Here is a 23,442-nt window from a genome sequence, read left to right on the forward strand (position 1 = left end):
CAAAGCAGTGTTGGGTATTTGCTTGGAGTTTCGGGAGAGAGACGTCAGAGCAGATCAGGGTGGAGTCATCTGCATATTGGATGCAGGTGGCTTTGGGGATGACTGAGTGAAGATCATTTATGAAGACGGAGAATAGAAGGGGACCAAGTATAGAGCCCTGAGGAATGCCAATGGTGTTAGGGAGCAGGTCAGATAGCCTGTTTTGCCACTGGACAGCTTGTTGCCTACCAGAGAGGTAAGCATTGAACCAACTTAGAGCTAGGTTGTCGAGATGTAGGGTTTCCAGGGTGTGGAGCAGAAGCTGCTGATTGACCATGTCGAAAGCTTTCGATAGGTCAAGAAAGAGAGCAGAGGATATTAGTTTATTATTACGGTTGTTATTGACTGAGTCAACAAAGGAGAGGAGGGCAGTGGTTGGACTATGATGGGGGTGAAAACCATGTTGGGAATTAGACAAAAGACTGTTAAGGGTGAGGTAGTGTAGGAGTTGTTTGTGAACACACCGTTCCATAATTTTAGCTATTGGAGACAATATTGCTATAGGTCTGTAGTTGGATGTTTCCGTGGAGGTGCCCCCTTTATGAAGAGGGATGATATATGTGATTTTCCAAATAGAGGGGATAGTAGCTTCAGTTATAGTTCTGTTAATCAAGATTGATATGGGATAGGCAATGGCGTCTGCCGCAATTTGTAGGTATTCCGCTGGGAGGTGGTCAGCCGCTAGGGTGGTTGGTTTAAGTTTTTTCAAAAGGGTACGAATATAGGAGGTAGATACTGGTTGTAAGTTAAAGGAGTCATTAGTATGAGTTAAGGATGAGGAAGTAGTAGTTAGCTGACTGGCTAGGGACTGGATGGTCTCGGTAAAAAAAGAGTTAAAGGTGTTGGCTATTTCTTCTGGATCTTTCCCAATGAGTTTCTCAAGGGTCGGGGTAGTGGATTTACCAGGATGAAGGAGGTTATTAAATCCAGCCCAGAACTTCTTTGGGTTATTCTGGTGTTTATCCTGGAGGTGGCAGAAATACTGTTTTTTATCTCGAGTAATGGCTGTTTTAGTAGAGTTTCTAAGCTGTTGAAATTTGATGCGATCTAGGGGAGTTTTAGTAGCTCTCCATTTATCCCAGGCCTGGTCTCGGAGTTTAATTTTAGTTTTAGTTTTTCTAGTTAGCCAAGGTGCTATCCGTTCCTTGGTTCTGATTAGTCGGTTTGGGGCATGAGAGTCAAGTATGTTAAGGAATGTGTCATTAAAGTATGTCACGCTCTCATGTAGGGGTAGAGTTTTTAGGATGGACCAGTTACAGGAATTGAGTTCTGCAAGGAATTGTTGTGGGACAAATTTCTTCTTGTTTCTAACTAGTCTATATGGGAGGGGGTTGGTAGGTGTGCATTTATGTTTTATGATATAGGTAACAAGGTGGTCACTGAGGTCATTGGGAAGGGTCCCTGTGGTATAATTATGTGTGTCCTTGTTGGTAAGAATCCAGTCAATGGTGCTCTCGTTTTGTTGAGCATTTCCAATTCTAGTTGGAGATAAAATATTTTGGGAGAAACCATGTAAGTTAATAGGATGGGGATTTATATGAGCGGAGCAATGAGACCAGTCGATATTGAAGTCTCCTAGTACTATGGTTTCTTGAGGGTAGTTGGTGGCTAACCAGCTGAGAGTTTGCTCCAAGTTTTCTGAGTTCTTCCCTGGCGGAATATAAATTACTATAAGATTGATGGATTTTTGGGTGTTTAGGCATATCTTTAGGGCAATAAGTTCTATATTAGAGACCTTAGAAGGTTGTAATGGATTCATATTGATATTCAGTGTATTCCTAAACATTACAGCTATTCCCCCGCCCCTTTTATTTATCCGATCAGTCCTGAGGATATTATACCCAGGTGGGAGAATCTCTTCATCCTTAGTGGAAGGTTTGAGCCATATTTCCGATAGGCACATAATGTCAGGGGAATGAGTAGATAACATAGCATGTAAGTTGTGAACCTTGTTGTTTATGCTTCTTAGATTAAGATGGAATATGAGGAGGGATCCAGTAGAATTTCAGGTGAATTTAGAGGGGATAGAGTCAGAGACAGTGGTAGGACCTGGGTTGGGGTGGATGTCACCGTCTATGGTGATACATTTTTTCAGGTGGTCTAAGAATCTTTGGAGTTTGCATAGCAACTTAAGATTAGATTTAATGGTGGATATCTTAGGGTGATGGAGGGTAAGATGCACTGTTTTGGAGCATAGAGTTTTATCAGGGTAGAGAGAAGGTGAGATAGGATGAGAGGGAAGGTTTGAATGAGTGGTAGTGTAACCCTTGGGGAAGGGAATTCCCAACAGAGTTTGGTTTTCATATCTTGTTAAAAAATAAGGAATAAGAAGGAGTAGTACTGTAAGAGGGATGATAGAATATGTGATTTTGCCCATGGTATAGAGAGAGAAAGGCTAGTGGGTTGGGAGGACTAGTAGACTTTACTTAGTAATGGAGGAAGGCCGAGAGTGTGGGAGGAGAAGTAGTAAATTGAGGGGCGGTTGTAATTGGTAGAGAGCAGATGGGATGGGCTAGTTAACCTAATAAATGTAGAGGTAGTGGGGGCGGGTGAGATATGGGGGCAGGGTGGGGAGCGGAGCGGGGAATACACCGCCAGGAGTTCGCAGGGTCTCAAAGGCAACTAGATGTGAGTACTGAAGACTGTTTTACAAGCAAATACTTTGCTTGTAAAAGTGTCTCAAGTCTTTGGCAATGTAGTTAATGCTACCAGTTAAGGTAAAGGTACTGTCTAGTTCCTGCCAGCGGGACGCTTTCTTGGCTAACAAAATGATAGCAAGGATATAATTTTTACCCTAAATCTCTTTAAATGGTATACTTTTCACTTAATTATTAAGGACTGGTCTGTGCATTCGCACTGGGTTGGAGTCCTTTGTATCAGCGTTTAGGACCTGAGAATAGTTTGTATGGGGGGCTTCCTAGGATGAAAAAAGGGAAAGAGACAGCATTTTAATGTCGCAGTAATTGGCGTGCAGTAGGATAGGAGAGACTGTATCAACACTATCAATTTCCAAGGCTAAAACTCATTACATAGAGAATATAGTGAGAGAAGTGTATATTACATTAGTTGTGTAAGAATAGTGAGAGAAGTGTATATTACATTAGTTGTGTACTGTTGACACACACCAGACATACCATGTAGTACAGGTTTAGCATGCATTGTTATATGTTCACAGTATGTGTCTCGGTAACAACAGTAACAGCATGTTGGTAATGATGCCCTGGTTCCCTCCTTATGGTCTACTTGCATGTGCCTACAGGTAGCAGTGTTTTCAGTCTCCCATGTGTAACTGTGGAGTACTCACAGGCACGTATGGCAATATCATCATGCTATACGTAGCCTCAACCTGACTGTTGGAAAGGCAAACATACCACAGATGTCCACACATATACTGATCCAGAAGCATGTGGGCTGTTTAATAGGCTACAGTGGCTAGAGACCTGACATCCATACCAGGTCACATCACAGGTATTTTGACATGGTGCAGGGGTTGTACACACCGATCCGGCCAATGACAATGTTAGAGGCCACTTGATAGCATGAGGCCTCACTGTGTAGCTTTGATACCCTGTCACATTACAGGAACATGCCCACACTCACGGGGTCAACAACACTATAATGCACACTCCATAGTGTTGAGGTGAGGACCCCTTCCTATATGGTAATCACCCTAACAGTACTGTGCACCAACATGACGTGACACAGAGGAAGAACATGTACAAGTAGCCAGTACGGCTGAGACTGATGGCATCAACAGGGTAGTAGACTGCATCACCATGAGGGGTTAGGGATCCTGTGTGTTCTGTATGGTAGCATACACCCTCACTCCATGCACCAGACAGCCATACATACATACACACACACACACACACACACACACACACACTGTGGAGACCACAAATGTCATTCACATATGGATAGCTGATATGTGTGTGATACACACACCACCCCTGCCTACGTCATGCTTTCCACACTGCAGTATGTACAGATCTCTACAACAGTGTACAGGGGCGTGTAACAATTGGAATGTATTCCCCACCATATGTGGCATATATGGTCACACAAGCAAACACACATGGCAGTACTGTGAATGATACACCTGCTATATGATGATATGTCTGACAGACATGCAGCAGTATTGGTCGCATTATGTGTAGCAACGCTACCTCTGGCAATTGTGCTGCTATATGCACACAGGAGGATGTAAGTGTTACAGGTGTCAAGTGACTTACAGTCAGTAACACCTGACCGCTGTGTAGGTTTTATGTCTTCACCATCAAGCAACAGTAACATAGCGTACTGTTTGCACATGTAATGGTAGGATGGCGTGTGACACACCTGTGAGCCATCCCCGGCAAACATCCATCTGCACAGGTGGATCACCACTTTATGTACACACATCCATCTATACCTGATGTACATCCTACCGTACTGTCAGTATTTCACCATATACAGGTGTCAATGACGGGGCTGCATTGCAACTGCATGTTATAGTTAGGCACAGATGAGTTACATACATCAGCTACTGCACATGCATGGTAGCCGCATGCCACTACAAATTGTGCATGCATGTTGGTCCTACATGCCTGTCATGTAGCCATGTTTGTATGCATTGCAATTGGTGGACATGTGTGATGACATACATAACACATGGACTGTTGTATGATATGATGGGTGTCATGGGTAACTAGTAGAAGGGAATGTGTCCTCGGTCAACATTGCTACCTCATGTACTGTTTGCATTCAACAGCCATGGACCCACCTTCCATTTGCGTGTGTGTGATTGCTGTAGCCACTTGTCTGCATGGAGGACAGCAAATGCTATGCTATGTACATATGTGTTGTGTGTGTGGTCTATGCACATATCCACGGCGATTACATGTATGTCATATCCAAACATATGTGTTCTTTGGTGTACAGCAACAGTCATCTGTGACAGCTGTGTATGACCCAGGGCCCCTGTTATGTATAGAGCTGACCTTGTTATGTACAGTGGTATCATTGCAATGCATATCACATGATGGAACCCTGTCAGTACATGTGTAGTCTGCACAGTTAATGTAGACCTATGTACAGTCCACTGGTCATGAGTCACACGGTGTTGTGGTAATGTATGACTGTGTATTGCTGGTCCAACAACATGGTGATGTCTGAGGGCTACATAGTAGACTGCGGTGTGTACCTCTGTGATCTGCACCTGAGACATCTGTGAAGGCTCCTGAGTGTGTACTGGTCAGTACATGTGAGTGGCCTTCATGTACGTGGGGACAGTAACACCATACTGTGCCCTTCTGTGTTTAGAATCCATGTGCATGCATGACGGCCCTTTGCAACTGCTACGTGTGTGAGCATGCCCAGTACGCCGTTGTGTAGATGGACACAGAGTACATTCCCAACTGAGCCCTTCCGTGTTTAGAATCTGTGTGCATGCAAGATGGCCCTTTGCAACTGCTAAGTGTGTGAGCATGCCCAGTACGTCGTTGTGTAGATGGACACACAGTACATTCCACACTGCGCCCTTCCTTGTTTAGAATCCATGTGCATGCATGATGGCACTTTGCAACTGCTACGTGTGTGAGCATGCCCAGTACGCCGCTGTGTAGATGGACACACAGTACATTCCAAACTGCACCCTTCCGTGTGTAGAATCCTTGTGCATGCAAGACCACCCTTTGAAACTGCTAAGTGTGTGAGCATGCCCAGTATGCCATTGTGTAGATGGACACACAGTACATTCCAAATGGATGTGTGATACTAAGTGTGTGGGCATGCCCAGTGACACCTTGTGTTGGTGATGTGCCTCTGTGTATGGGCATGGCCATTGACATCCTGTATAGCGATGGTGGTCATCCAGGCAACAGATGTCCATTTTCCACGTCACGATGGATGCCTACATTGAACACACTGGTAGACTGTCTTGAAGGGTGTACTGTCTGTGGCGCGTCCCGTATCTATGTAGTGTTGTTGTAGTGCTCCATAGATAGGCAGTTGCCCAGATCACACCACTGCCATTTGTTTGTCTACGTCTACCTTGGGACAGTAATATGCTTTTAGACTGCACACTCTCTATACATTCCCTATCAGCGTCCTTGCCTTTGCGGATGATGTCATCGACCTAGAAGTATGCCTCTGGGAGTGCTGTGTTCAGTAATCTCGGTAGCGCGTTCTGTAACTGCGTAATGCTGTAGTGTGATAACGATGTTAGGTGTAGGTTCAACTCCCAGCCCTGCCAAGTGTGTGTGTGTGTGTGTGTGTGTGTGTGTGTGTGTGTGTGTGTGTGTGTGTGTGTGTGTGTGTGTGTGTGTGTGTGTGCATGTGTTTCCAGCTGCCTGGGGACAGAGTAATGCTTTTAGACTGCTCACACCACATACCTATCGACGTCTTTGCCTTTGCGGATGATGTCATCCACCTTGAAGTATGCCTCTGGGAGTGCTGTGTTCAGTAATCTCGGTAGCGCATTCTGTAACTGCGTAATGCTGTAGTGTTATAAAGTAGTTAGATGTATGTTCGACCCCCAGCCCTGACAAGTGTGTGTGTGTGTGTGTGTGTGTGTGTGTGTGTGTGTGTGTGTGTGTGTGTGTGTGTGTGCGTTTCCAACTGCCTGGGGACAGAGTAATGCTTTTAGATGGCTCACACCACATACATTCCCTATCAGCGTCTTTGCCTTTGCGGATGATGTCATCCACCTAGAAGTATGCCTAAGGGAGTGCGGTGATGCCAGAACTCGGTAGCATGTTCTGTTACTGCATAATGCTGTAGTGTGGTAGACTAGACAGGTAGATGCTCAATTCCAGGGCATGGCAGGTGTGTGTTTGACAGTTATACCATATGTGTTGGTATCTGTGGGTGGCTAGCTGCAGGATGTGTTCATTTTGTTTTGTTGCTGACCTATATAGTGTCCACAGCCCACATATTCTGCCAAGACACTGGGTTGTCAACACATACATTCGCAAATAGGTCTGGTGAGTAACTGTCAGCAGCCCTACTCTTACCCTTGCTACGGTCTGACCCATGTGGCGCAACATAACACACGTGCCTTGATATTAACAACACTACATGATGCAGGTGGCACAAGTAGTTTCCTTTATATTCCTGTCTAATGCATTGCTGTCATGTGGTTCGCTGTTGTGATATAAATGCCATATCTACATGTGTGTACATGTATATGTGTGTATGTATATATACATACATATATATATATATATATATATATATATATATATATATATATATATATATATATATATGTCCATGTATATATGTATACAAATAATATATGTGATATATGTAGATGTAGAGGTGGACATAGATGTGAACATATGTCTGGGGACATCAGCACTATTGGCTATTTGTGCTGGATGATCTATACGTGATAACCTGGGATCTATGTATATCTGCCATGGCGTGGTGTTAATGCACATCATCTGTGGTGTGCAGGGCCACGGGTTGTAGTCGTGTAGACAACGGTTATTTTGTTGCTGGGAAGACCATGGGACATTGAATATGGTGATGGTAAGGCACCTGTTGCCAGTTGTGTGTGGATCTGAGCGAAACTGAGCAGTGGTTAATATGTTGGAGGTTCGGTATGGGTAATATAACTATTCATTAGAAGACTATACTATGCAGATGAGGTTGACTATGGTGTATCACATTTATCACCAGGGTGTGCTGCTGGTCCCTGGAGTGTATGTGTGTAGTCAGCCAGGTGCAGGTCTCGAATATAGTTGACAGCATGGGAGGGGGGGGTCAGACATACTGTACGTACATTGCAGAACTGTGCTTCGGGAGTGCTCCTGCCTTAGCACACCTAAGCTAGGGGTGTGTCTAAACCTGCCTGGTGACGTTGGGAGGGATGACAGCAGTGGTGGGGTAGTCAGGGTGTACAGGCTGCACAAACAGGTGTTGATCAGCACAATCAGCTGATGACATGGCCAGCCCGCATATGAACAGTAGATTAATGCGAGCAAGCAGCATACACACAGGTTTCGTCCACACTCTACACTACCGGTGTATACCTGCAGGGACATTTCACGACACAGTCCAACCAAATGACACAGGCTGCAGCAGGCAACATATACACCAACATGTGCAGGAGGCTGGGGCAGTGAGGATGTGTATGTTGCCAAACAACCCTTACTGGGGTGATATAAAACTTTATAGACCGAGGGTGACTTACCAGGGTCTACATGGGCTGGGGATGTTGGAGCACTGTGGGGTGGATAGAGACCTCCTACAGCAGCTTGTTGACCTGTGCCTAACACATCAAACAGGCCAAGGGAAACGCATCACAGAGGATGCCATGGGATGTGTTGGCCTAGGTGTACTAGCCGCAGGTACCTCGCACAGCACAACTGGAGATATCATGGGTATCTCACAGGCATCTGCATCCAGAGTATTGCACCAGTTCACAGATGCCATGTCAACACATGCTAGTGAGCATGTACAGGTCCTCCACACACGTGATTAGTGGACCAGCAATATGCATCTTTCAACAACATGGATGAGTACCCTGGGGTACTGGATGCTATAGCCTGCACATGTAGCACCACCCGGGGAGCAGGGTAGGGCCTACAGTCAGTGCAGGGGCATACTCTCCAACAGCTAGGCCATATGTGATGGCCAGGGCATGAGATTGAATGTGTGTGCTGTCTGCCCTGGCAGCTATGATGTGTCCGATATATGGCATCTGACACAGCTGTAGCACACCAATGCCTATACGGACATCCCCTACAGTCTCCTAGTGGGGGATGCTAGGTAAACACTGGTATAGTGGCTTATAACACCCATCAGCAATGCACACACACACACCTGAACACTCACACCATACTGAGGTGGATGCACAGGCAAGACATATACATGTGCATGTGTTTGGGATGCTCGGTTCACAGTTCTGGTGTCCAGACACATCTGTTGGGGCTCTGCAGTATTCACAAGCTACATGCATACAGGTTGTTATGGTATTTGCTATGCTACACAATGTTATCCTGCAGTAACAATTGCAGCAGGAACAGCATGGGGCAGGGCCACACAGCCCAACACCACTGCCAAGGCCTGTACAGGCACATTGTGACTTGGTGAAGGAACTATCTGAGTAGGGCACAGTCGGCAAAAGCTCGTGCACAGTATGACCTGCCCTTGACAAAGAGGCAACACAAGGCATATGCACTGACACAGTAGGTACCCACGGATTTCCCCTCTCTGACCTGCACACAGTACAATGGATGCCAAACATGACAGTACCTGTGCTCGGCCATGTGTGGGAGGTGGACTGTGTGCATCCGACATAGGCAGCACTCCAGCACCGTCCTCAAGTCCGTAACACAACCAGGGTATGTCTATTGACCTAACAAGTGGCAGTTGTATTAGAATGTGTGCTTACCCATTGCTATGGTATGTATGTGAGCATACAAGTGACTGTGGTGGCCAAATGTTAGGGCAGCAGACAGTACACATCCATAGTGGCACCATGACCTCTGTAGCACATACGGGGGTCACAATGGTAGCCTGTAGTACACAGGGTGTCCTAACCCACCGCAGATTATGGGCTGACCATCATGTGTGTGTCCGTACAGCCCACACACAGTCCATGCAGCTGGACAGATGTGGACCAATACAGACAAATGATATACAATGGCCTATGGATATGCTCAATGACTGATCCCAACCCCCTATGACACACACAGATGACAGCAGGCCAGGCTGTTTAATGTAGGTTGTGTAATAGGACGTCCAACACCACTGTGCTGGTAATTAATCCTGGGAACTGACGTACCCTGGTATCCCTCCAACCAGCAATTTAGGTAGGTCCACACACTGACATGGAGTACCCGGCAGACTAGTACAGTAGCGGCAGATGTGTACAACTGTTGGCTGTGCCCCCCATCACACCTACACATGTGAGAGTCATGTGCACCACCCACGGTGCTGTGTAGGACTGTGGTTGTGGTTGCGTGTCCCCCCACGCTATACAGACATGTAGCAACTGTCAATGCCACATGACCATTAGCTACCCTGAAGACACAGCATGTCACCTGTCTGTGTAGAACAGAGGGGCCAGCAACACAGTACTAACTATCTGGACATGTGACACATGCAATACAGTTGACCATACTTTGCATGCTCACACACATGATGGTATTCTCAATCTACAGCATGCGTAACAGTCATACTGGGCATGCTCACACACTGAAACACAGGATGGCCAGGCATGCACACACCAGTGGTCCGGACATATCTGCCATTACATTGCTATACTGTTGGATGTCTGCGCTGTATTGTGTTAGCAGTCTATTGTCTGTACATATGCCATGGTCTATTTTAATTCATATGAGCTATGTGCACAGGGTACTTCTACCATCACGTGTATAGGGCGGTTCTTTGTTTGCGGACAGGCCAACTCCTTTGGATACAAACCGGGTAATGCACAGTCCAGCAGGTGGGAGCTGTTGTGCATGGGTTTGCACAGTATTAAGCACTGCTAACCTCTGGTCACAGCATCTTATACACGTTTAGACTCCACATTTCTTTGACAGGGCACTACTGGCATACTGGTAGACAAACACGCTTACAGCCACTCGCTCTCCAACATTTCCGCTTACATTTGTCACTCACGCTGGGTGTGTGCGATCCCTTGTGATGTGTATTACATCAGACTACATGACTATAGTATTGGGTATGTATAACCATTTTGCGACGGCAGCCATTCCACTGTACGGACTCGGTGGCCTGTCCAGTGACGTAATCATATTATATGCATGTTCCTCATATGATCTGCTCCCATCTGCCTGATACATGGGAACCGATACTCTGCAATGCTGACATGTGGCTTGAGTTTGTTAACGCAGCTGTCTGCTGAGTCATGCTACCGCATACCTACTGCACGTTGACCACCTTTCAGATTGCACGACGGGAGACTGTAGGAGTGACACCTTTCCCACTTTGCATGGGACAGTCCCTCATCACACATCACATGTGACAATACCAGAACTCTCCACCAATTGGGGACACATTTCTGCAGAATCAGGGACAGGTCATGAAAAACAGGGACACTTTTACAAAAGTAGTGCTATTAACTTGACACATTGACAGAATCAGAGCATATGACTTAATACACATATTCTGAAGTAACAGTTGTTTATAACTCTTACTTATTGTCATTAGTCAGTAAGTGCAATTCACCACCTTTCCTTCAACAGCTACTACTTTTAGGAGAGATTAAGAAGGACACAGTCAGACTTGCAGTCAAACCCAGGGACGTACCTGACATTCAGGGACAGTTGAGTGGTATGGACAATACTCTAGCCATTGCAACTGTCCTGATTAGGGGATCTTCTCATGTTGTAGGTGTCTGTACTGGTAGCTTGTTACAGGTCTTGTATACCTGACACGTTGATATGTCATATGTAGTAGCATAAGCAACTATACTGCTGATAGACTACACCTTGATTTGTTCCGATATGTATATTTCTGTACTATGCATGGCTGTAAGCATGTTCTGCCCTGGTACATCTTACAGTTCTACAGAGCAGGTTCCACTTTGGCCCTTCAGACTGGTGGCTGCCCTATAGACCCTATATGTAGAGCTATCACATGTGTCAAGGCAACATATACCAACAGCATACCTCTCAACTGTCCCTGATTTTCAGAGCCATCCCTGATTTTGACTCAAATTTTAACTCTGTCCCTCTTAATCCCTCCTAAAACTAGTGATGTTTGGAGGAAAGGTGGTGAATTACACTTCATGAATAATGACAATAATTAAGAGTTACAAACTTCTTTTACTTCAGAAAATGTGTATTAATTCATATGCTCTGATTCTGTCAATGTTTCCAGTTAATAGCTCTAATATTTTAAATGTGTCCCTGATTGTCCTTGTGTTTTCTTGACTTGTCTGTGATTCTGTTGAAATTTGTCTCCAATTGGTGGAGAGGTCTGACCCACAGTCAGTAGTACACGGATGACCTCCACGGCTTGCATACATTAAGGTTATTCATGTAGCATTATAATTGATAATACTGTTTCTTATTACATGTAGCTGTTACTGATACAACAAATTGATGTCTGACACCACTACACACACACTATATAGCCTCCATTCCCGGACTCACAGGCCATGTGCCATAACTGTCATTTTGCAAGACACAACTGCCCAGACGGGTGTGTCCCTCGCAGGCGTACGGGTGTTTAGCCTCTTCTATTATGCTATCATCTACCTGAGGTGGTCACCAACTTATGCACTTTCCGTTAGTAGCAGAACTCACATACCAATGGGTGTGAATGAACACTGTATCAGGAACAATGCATAACACCCTGTGGGACACATTTAGACGATTGGTTCTATTAACCAGACACATTCAGTTACAGAACATATGTATTCATTCACGTGCCGCTTATGACTCAAACATGTTGTCATCTGTCATTACCTGTATTCCGCCACCTGTTCACCTAATATCACTAGTTCTGGCAGTATTTAGTTGGACTTTGTTAAATTCTGATACATAACTATGGACGTCCATGCTAATCGGGTACACGGCACTGTGTAGGTCTCTATGTATTCCCCAATGGTTTACAAACTATCCGGTAGATGTGCTCTTCAGGTTTGGGAGGTGTAGGCATATGCTATGCTCACATAGGAATATTAATGACTTTCACTGGGTGGGCCTACTACATCTCTGCCAACCAGCACCTGCACACTTAAGCCCATTAATGCATACCCATGCTCCACCTACCTGGTAACCCTCTACAGCAGTCGTGACAAATACTTACTGTGAGCGCAGCTGGGGTATGAGCACACCCCTACACATTGCCCACTCTCCCCATCTTGGGACACATGTTGTACGTTTTGTCAACCCATGTATTATCACACTTGCACAACCTACTGTTCCATGTACACCTACATCCTGCTCATATTAGTGTCAGCAGATTCTTTCATACCCTGAATTTTTGGGGTCCCGCAAGGGACACCATTATCCATGTATTGATCTGTATTGCCTGTCTGTATGTCTGTCTGGCCTAGCTGGGTGATGTGGGGGGTACAACGTTTCTTTATTGGACCTCCCAGTCACAAATGCCCGGGCTGTAAATATGTTACCCCTAATTGCTGTGAAGTAATCTATTTATGTGAATGTGTATATCTACACTGACATATAGTTTGTTTTGTGTGTATGTGTATATATCACTACCTGTTGTTTGTGTATATATATCTATCTATATATATATATCCGTATGGATATATATGTGTATGTAAATTAATATAGTTATGTGTATATATACGTTTTTATCTATATATACATCTGTGTGTCCGTTAACATATACATTTCCCGGACATGGACACTTACACATGTGTATTGGTTTTATCCCAGCTTCAACAGCATACTATTGCCTTAGTCATTCTGACACCGACACTTCACTCCGGTGAACTTGTGCTCAGTATATTGCACGTTATGCAACGGACAGATGTCGCAAGTTTTTCATGTCTAGGGTGCCGCTGCTAACTGGGTTGTGATAATGTCATTTGACATATTCCTCGTATGCGCAGCCTATTTTTCCTGCTACTGTGTTTGTTTCTGTACACATTCATATTATTACTGTTGATAGGATGTGTGTTTGTGTTACTGTGACTGTACGTCGACAAATTGTTGTCTTCATGTAGTTGTGTCTTTCTGCTTTTCCCGGTTTGGGGTCATCACAGCAGAACTCCATTCCGCTCATGGGTGGCATATAGGTTTTACGTGCCAGGCTGCCAGACCTGACGCACAACGTCCGACAACGATACGCCCATTCACGCATGTCTCCCTGCAAACGACGCTCTATCTGGGAATCGCACCTACGTACTAGCTGACCTCCACGGGCCGCTGCATTGCACCTGGCGCAACATACCCTATCACTCCTGTGTCCATGCTCGCATATCCATAGTTTCTCCTGCACACCCATGTTGAGTTTCCCCGCATAACAGCCATTATACACCTGATATCGCAGCCATGACACACCTTTGCACATTGCCCTCTAATGAGCATTGGGGCCCTACACACATTTTGTACCACCTCGTGTATTCACAGGCTCACCGTCCATTCATATTTGCACATACGTGCCTTTCCTGGTGTTATGGATTACGAACGATTTGCGGGTTACAAGTGTAGGTGGCCGCAACATGTCCTACATTCCGTCTGTTTACAATGTTGACGTAGCACTTCATAATTCCTAACTTGCTCTGGATTCCCTTCACAACCTTTAGGTTTGCTTTTGTCTTTCAGCGTTCCTAACATATATATATATATATGTATATATATATATATATATATATATATATATATATATATATATATATATATATATATATATATATATATATATATATATATATATATATATATATATATATATATATGTATATATTGATAAATATGTAGATATATAATTGCATATTTCTGTTATGTCTGTGGATATTTATCTATACACACATCTATCTAACTACATATATATATATATATATATATATATATATATATATATATATATATATATATGAAAGTCACAGCTGTAGAAGACAACATACATTTGCTATGCTAATAGCTGCGTACACCCGCGCAGGCCCACTTGCATCTACTTATTCTGAGTTACATATGTTTACAGGCACGTCTTTAGGATTACATATGCCTTATTCCTTATGACAGCACCACTTTGATGGAATCTGGTTAATGGACCCATGGGAACGCGGTCACCTTTACATGTATAAATGTTGGCTTTACAGCACAGAGGCATTCATTACACAATTAATATGTGCTAAAGTCGTACTTAAACCGGGAATGCCTTTACGTTGGGTGGATGCTGTAACCACTACACTATTGGTGTTCTGGCTCATTTATATGTATACCCATGGTTCATAGCTACTCTGACATACGCCTCACCACTTCCCTTACACAGCAGGCATCCATTCTCCTGCTGGGAAAACCGCAGTACTACAGTTAGGACATTCCCTGTTTCCTACTGCTCTGGACCCGTGCTGCAAGTCTACTCACTCCAAGGATATTCATAACTCCTACGCTTATAGTCCTCGCACATACGCATGTTTGATTGTCAGGGTGTTCAAGTGCTGGTCCAGGTTTAAGCTCTGCCAACTGGTGACTAGCACTGCCCTGGCACTGTTCAAAGATCAGACGTAGCACATGGACAGAGTTAGTCCAGAGTTTAACATTCTACCTGTGTTTACAGATGCAGGTGTTACGGCACCTCTGACCACATTATTGGATCGGGTCTACATAATTTAGGGTGGGGAGTGGTTCCTCTACATAATGCAGTTGGGGGGTGGTTTCCCTTCCCATTTGACTATTTCATTCATTTATACATACAATGAATATTATTCTGGACATCTGTTATGAATTCACTACAGGTATGCAATAGTCCTGTCAACAGATGGGACAGTTGGTTGGTGTACTTCTGTGTATGGACCAGTCTGATACTCGGGGACTCGTGTCTACAGTGACAGGGACAAGGCTATGACAAGTCAGGGACAATCACGGACACTTCTACCATATTAGTACTATTAACTTGGAACGTGTTGACAGATTCGTAATACTACTAATTGTCTGCAGTTAAATGCATCTATTACTCTTCATTGTTGTAAGTAGTCATTCTCATTCAACACCTTTCCCCCAAAGGTCACTGGTTTTGTGAGTTTTTAAGGGTCTGCCCAGTTATTGTGCGAATGCTCTGACCATTGGTATCGTTGACATTGTCATATGTACAGGTTGTGCTGTATTCTGGTGACTAGGGTTGGCACCTTTCCACATGGCCAAGATGGGACATTTTCAGAACACATATCAGATTTTACAAGCCTAAACATACCCACGGTCAGTACAACAGATAGAACTTATTTGCCTATATAAAAGCTTGTTGTTGTAGCGGTTTAGTTGCTTATTCTGTTTCTTGTAACATTTAGGTATTGCAGATACTGCAATAATTATTTTCTGCTACTACTACATAACATATGGGACATAATTATGTCCTACAATCCCAGGGCATTTGCCATTTGAAATGTCTTTTGTCAGGACACAACTGTCAAATGATGGACTGTCCCTCACAAAGCGAGACAGATGATAACCCTACTGCAGACACTAGATTGTTTGGGCCAACACATAGCCATGGTCAGTGCAGGTTTAGAACATTCATTTGTTTCCTAGCTGTGAGCCTTATACCTTTGGCACTTTTGTTGTTTGCCTGTTTCTTGTATGAATTATGTTTATTCTATCCTGATGTGACCGCTTTAGGCAACTGTTACATGTAGTATGGTGCATAGTTATTTCCTACGGTCACAAGACATTTGGCATCGTACCATTGTTGGTCAGGTCACACCTACACACACATTAATTGTCCCTCACACAGTGGATCAGGGGTATCCTGTTTACGTCAGTGCCTTCATCACCGTTATATCATGTGCCACTATGCGAATGTGTGCAATACATTGTCTCGCTTATTCGTGTCTGGACACGTGCGTCACGGACAGGTGTTTGATCCTGGGTAGTAGGTTATGCATGACCATTTAGGGCTGGACAGTGTCGTGCACCACTAATGCACATTCCAACTTGTGTCCAGATATCTACAGGACTGGACTTTGTGTCTTCCATTCTAATGTTTACACAGGTTACTTATCCCGTGAGGGATATCCCAAAAATTGAACAAGACCAAAACAAGACAAATACCGACCATTCTTCTGGTGTTATGGAAATGTGCTGGGGGTTTTACATGCAAGGGATACATTGTGTGCAATCCTGCAACTGCCTGGGGTGACACTACCTACTACATATGCGTAGTGGTCAGTATGTGTAGATGTGGCTGCACCAAACCAGTAGGCCAAGTATGGCTGGATTTGGTGGACGTTCAGGTAAGGGAGCGGGTTGTGTGATGTGGAGGGAATGCTGGGTAGTCCATTATGCATCCAGGTGTGTTGCATTTGTTATGGCCAGTTCCATCAGGACCAATCTTTGGGTATGTGCCGGTGACATGTCTATACATTTGTATCACACATTTCAATATTCATATGTTTGTGGGATTGTGTTCTACAGTATGGCACGTCTAGTTGTATTGCAGCTGTTTATACATGTTTTTGTGTTTCTTTCAGCTTCACCTGCTGCTCCCTCATACACCTCCGGTTCACCTATTCTGCATACGACACAGTTTCACCATGGAGGATTGTACCATTACCCATCCCCCCACACACACATTTTCCTCACACCCCATACATCACTGCTTTGGTTATTGGCCCATGACACGGCCAGAGTAACACATTGAATACCCTACATATGGCAGGTACCTGTATGGTTGTGTGGACTACCCTGCCATGTTTGCTTTCCACATGCTATACCTCACGCACATAGGTACACGCCCATACTTAACTTTCATTATATGGTTGGTATACCCAGGTACTACCCGTTCAACTGTGACACATCCTGACAAGTTCGGCTTGTACCACTGATTTGCGGATTTTGGCAGACTGTTCTAATCATTAGTAGGATGCCACCTTTTCCTATGTCCAGGATGGGATATATTCCATACACATATCCGACTGTACTGGACAGCACATACCCACAGTCGATGGTATGGATAATACTGTTCCTTTCAGCCTACATGTTTCCTTATTGTTGTAGCTGTTTATATGCTCCTTCTGTTTCGTTTACATGCTTATTCTATTTCCTGTCACATTTGGTAAGTGAAATACGGACATACCTTTTGTATGTGACTATTACATGCCTTGTGGGATATGATTCGGACATACGGTCGCTAGACATGTACATTTATCGTGTATTTTGTTATGGACACATCTGCCCAGCTGTGTACCCTCCCTCACATTATGGGTCAGCTGGTGACCCTAACCATTGGGCTGGACTTACCTACTAGTGGCTCGCTAATATATGATGCATTTCACTTCCACTTGGTATAGCTAACTACACTGCATTGGACTACAGGCACATGGTTTTCCATGTCGTTTGTTCGCGGGATAGGGACCCGTTATTCCTTACCATGCATTTGTGTTTGCTTCTTCATTTTGTGTTCGCAGGAACTTTCTTGCATGCTTTGCATATGTTTCAGTATCCACGGACACTGACAGATGTGATTACTATCTTGCAACTTGTTATATGCAAGCATTTTAGGTTGCACGTCGACAGCTGGCATTTCCACGTCTCCGTGTGGCACTTCGACATGCCCTATGCACTCGCGCTCCTTTCCTGTGCACGTGGCTGTGGCGGTGACGCACCTTCATTAATATGCATTTGGTGCTACTGCGCCATCTTCACGCTGCACTGTCGGCGCAAGCCTACCGCTGGCCTTGCGCCGAGCTTCATGAATCCCGGGGAATGTGTCTGTTAACATAAAACTTATTTTTTTATTATTTATTTTCTTTCTATGTATGCAGTTAGTAGATAACTATTCCTCCAAATGTATAAAAGCCTCATAGCTTGCTTTATACCCTGGGTGCTATATGAAAAATAAAAGTTAAAAAAAAGATGACAAGCAGCATATTTGAAATATACTAATGTGATGATAAAACTGCAGCACCAGCAGTTATTCACACACCATTTATTTGCTACCAGATCCTTCAGGACAGGACAACAAGGGGACTGAATGTCTGCAGCAATATTGTGATGACACAACTGAATCCTTTGGATATGATGAGCAACATAAAATGCCACTAAGGCAAAATGATCAGGTAGCCATAGGTCTTCTTCCATAAAAGAATAATTCATCTGTTTGCCAAGTAAATGATATGTCATGTAAAATATTATCACGTTAAAGGATGTGATTTAATTTGATAGGTATGTGACTAGTATTTAATCATGCAAAGTTTTTCTGCTAGACATACCACTGGTAAAAATTCTTACCATTATAGTTGTGAAAGTGTGAAAATAATTACATTGCAAGATGTTTTTTGTATATTCGAAAACATATTAATTCATTATTTTCCTATGCTGATTTATCTTATTCGGGGAAGCTATTGTTTGTCCCAAGAAACACATTGCATAATGTGGACAAAGTACTGGATGGGACATCAATCTGTTCTTGGAGACACACACACACACACACACACACACACACACACACACACACACACACACACACACACACACACACACACACACACACACACACACACACACACACACACACACACACATGCTGTCTTTCAGACAGTTTGGAAGCTGAAGAAGTGAACAAATTGTCAGTTTTTGCAAAAACTTACACAGATACAGGGAAGTAGCATCTGTTTATGTGAACCAACAGTACTACTCACGGCACCTCAGTAAATTCATTGAGATTTAAAAATAGTCTGGTGTCAGAAAAAAAAAAAAACAGAATTATGTGGTTCATTAATTCATTGCTAATTGCCAGATCCTAAGACAAGGAAACAAGGATGGTGTAAAATGGGTATAAATTAACAGAATGACAAAGTTTTATAAGAAGTGTTTCTACATAAAAGTACAAACAGTAGCAAATATTAGTTTGTGCAGATATGGCTAACGTAATGCAAAAACACATAAAAAATTAGAAGCTTTGCCTAAAATATTTGAACTATTGTCTCTATGATGCAAGTCAGGAGTGGTACAGTGACATAGCAGTTAGCATCTCTCTCTCACAATGTTGAGTTTTCTAGTTCAGTTCCTATCTGAGTTGCTTCTATAGGGGTGGGATTTCAAAAAATTCTTCCAATGCATTCCTCTGAAGCTTTCAGGGTAATTGAAGGGCAGTGTAACAAAAAGTATTCCTGTGTGATATGCAAAGGAAAAGTAATGTAGATATGGCAGATCTTATCTGATAGACTAATGCAGTGCATGTTGGATCTGCTTATATTATGGTTGTATGTATACATAATCAAAGAATTCCAAAATTTCTTACACTATCCTTCCCAAAGGGGTTTGCTGTTGAACCACTGACACTGCTGACATTTTAGTTTAATAAATATAGTTTTACTGATGTAACTAAGTTTGCATGCACTGTATGCTGCGTAGCTACCCAAGGGGGGGGGGGGGGCATAGTGAATTGTTCAGTTTCTAGAGGTACTGATTTGAAGGTGGCCTCACTATGCCAGGAAAACTGGCATTTTATTACATTCTGTGTTAATGAATCTCATTACCTATGAGAATAGCACAGACTTACTCTAGGACTTGGCGGGGTAGCGGAGTCTGGTGGATGAGCTGGCACAACAGCTCCACCTATAGGTCAAACCTGGTAATGCTGGCATGGAGCATGGTCTATCATCCAGTACGAGCTGCATTTGTTTTTTATTTTATTTTACTTATTTTATTTTACATTTGTTTACCTGGAAAGTCTGACTGGACACAAGTCCATTTTCAGCGGAGGCCTGGGGAGAAAAGCTCCAAACATTAATACAGTTAATGGAGATAAAACAGTCTCATATAAAGGAACATAGTACAATACATGTTACAAATACATTAAAAATACATTAAATTGAGCTTAGGTAGGCCTAGGGAGAAAAGCTCCCAACACTACTACAGTTCCAAGGAGACAGAAATAGTACCAAAGAAGAAAACAGAGCCATACATGTTAAGAATATATTTGAATATAGATAGCAGTGATAAACAATGTCTAAATTTCTGCTCGTAAGCTAATACCCGTGTAAATATTTTTACAAGTGGGACTTGGGGAGCAACCATTTGATCCTTAGCAGAATTCTAGCAACAGTGCAGTGGTATGACCTAGCCTGGAGAGTAACATGAGCAATGCCAGTTATTACTGTAGTGGGTTCTGAGAAGCTTTTTAAATTGTGAGGTGGAGCTAGTGGAAGTTAAGTGGCTTGGAAGTGAATTCCAGGTTCTGGCAATGGAGCAGGCAAAGAGAGATTTGCCAGCATTATTTTTATGTTTGATGACATTTATGTGGTTCTGAGAGCTAGATCTTAAGGTTCTAGTGGTGGTGTAGGGGTGAATTAGCTTCTGAAGTGCAGGGGTTTTGTTGGGAAAGTAGTATAGCTTGTGAGCTATTGAGAGTTGGTTGAGTAGGAGTAGTTGGGGTAACTCAAGCAAGTTAAGTTGCTTGAGAGCTAGACCCTGATGGGATCTATGAGAAGCATCAGTAGCAAACTTGGCAGTCTTGTTGTAGCAGGATTCCAATTTGCTTAGTTCAGTGTGCCGAAGGTTAATTAAGATAGGGGAGGCATAGAGGAGAATGGATAAGAGGTGAGTCCTTGCTAAGGTGGCCTTGGTAGGTTTAGTGATGAACTGTCTGTTCCTGTATAGGAGACCAAACTTTTTGTTAACTTTCTTAATTGTTTGGGCTATGTGTAAGTCAAATTTTAGGTTATTATCAATTTCAACAACTAATAGTTCTGTGTGTGTTGTTGGGGTGATTTGTATGTTGTCTTTACATGTTATGGTAAAGTCATTATTTAGTGGAGGAGATCTAAAAGGGCTAAAGAGAATGAGTTTGTTTTTTTTTGGGATTGAGAATAAGTTTTATGTTAATGAACCATGCTTCTGCTAAGAAAAAGTTTTTCTAGGTTATGTTTTTTAGCTCCTGTAGGGTGGGGGAGGCACATATAATAGTGGTATCATCTGCATATTGCAGTACTAAAGCAGAGAGTGAGGATGAAACTATCTGGTTAGTAAACAGTGAGAATAGCAAAGGTCCTAGTATGGACCCCTGTGGGACACCTATCCCTACAAGTAGTAGGGGGGACAGTTGTTCTTGCCATAGAACAGCCTGCTGATGATTTGATAAGTAGTTATTGAACCAGGATATGGTGGAGGAGCTTATGTTAAGGGAAGATAGAGTTTCTAGAAGCATACTATGGTTCACCATATCAAAGGCTGTTGATAAGTCTAAAAATATTGAGGATAAAAATAGTCCCTTATTTCTATGGTGGTTGACAATGTTGGTAAAGGAGAGTAGTGCTGTAGTAGTGCTATGGGAGGGTCGGAAGCCATGCTGGGATGTGGATAGCAGGTCATTCTTAAGGAGGTACTGCATTAGTTGGGAATGAACTACTCTCTCTAATATTTTTGATAGAGGTGATAGGATTGCAATAGGGTGGTAGCTGTAAGCTCAAGGGACTTAGCCCCTTTGTGTAGTGGTATAATATGTGATATTTTCCAGAAGTGAGGTACTTTACATTCTGATATTGATCTGTTTATAAGAATGGACACTGGATAGGCTATAGCTTCAGGTGTTATTTGAAGGAAGTCTGCAATTAGATTGTCAGCTGCTAGAGTGGTTGGTTTTAGTTTTCTGAGGAGTCTTGCAATTGTATTAGTGGGGACTGGGTCCAGGGAAAAACTGGAGGAGTTGTTTGTCGTACTGAAGTTGGGAGGGGGTCTCTGTAGGCAAGGGGCTAGTAGTAGTATTCTGAGTGTTAGCTAGGGCTTGGACTGTTTCAGTAAAAAAATTGTTAAATTGGGTCGGGATAATGTCATGGTTATTTGGTAATACAGGGGTAGGAGTGCTCGATTTACCTGGGTGCAGTAAAGTGTTTATAGTGGCCCAGAATTTTTGAGGGTTGTGAGCATATTTTTCTTGTATGGTTAGATGGTAATTAGTTTTGTCACATTTTATTAGTTTTTTAGCTTTGTTGCAGAGCTCAAGATAAGTCTGTCTCAAGGTGGTGTTTTTTTGTTTGTGGAATTTTGCCCAGGCTTTGTCCCTTTCTTTCATTATGGTTTTAGTATCTTTTGTTAGCCATGGGGCATAGTTAGCTTTGATTCTAATGGTTCTGGGGGGTGCATGGCAGTTTAGGATTTCAAGGAAGGTTGAGTTGAAGTACTGCACAGCATCATCTAGAGGTAGTTGTCTTAATGGAGTACAGTTGCAGCATTTAGTGAGTTGATTAGTTCATTAGCTCTGAAGGTCTTTTTAATACATACTGCTGTGAGGATGGGTTGTTTATTGTGGTGGGATCGATTCCTAATTAAGTAGGTCACTTGATGGTCACTCAGACTGTCAGGAAGATAGCCTGATTGTTGAGCTAATGTGGGGTCTGATAGCAGAATCCAGTCTAAGGTTCTGTCAATTCTTGTGGGGGCAGTTATAATTTGGTTAAACCCATGGAGGTTAATATGGGTGGTGGGATTTTAGCTGGAACAGTCAGACCCGTCAATGTTAAAATCTCCTAATAGTATGGTTTCTTGTGGAAGGGAGGATGACATCCAGTTTAGTAGGCTTTCCAGTATGATAGCATTGTTACCTGGTGAGATATATCCACCTGCAATAATTATTTGTTTGTTGGAGTTAACTTCTAATTTGGCTAGAATTAGTTCTATGTCTTTTACTTCTTGGGAATTGCACTCAAATTGTTCAATGGTGAGGTGGTTTTGGAATAGTATTGCAACACCGCCTCCTTTTTTACCAGGTCTGTCCCTACATATAATATTGAACCCAGGGGCAGTAATTTAATTATCG

This window comes from Protopterus annectens, chromosome 1.part1, assembly GCF_019279795.1.
Source record: "Protopterus annectens isolate FY-2018-M chromosome 1.part1, PAN1.0, whole genome shotgun sequence".
Lineage (NCBI taxonomy): Eukaryota > Metazoa > Chordata > Ceratodontiformes > Protopteridae > Protopterus > Protopterus annectens.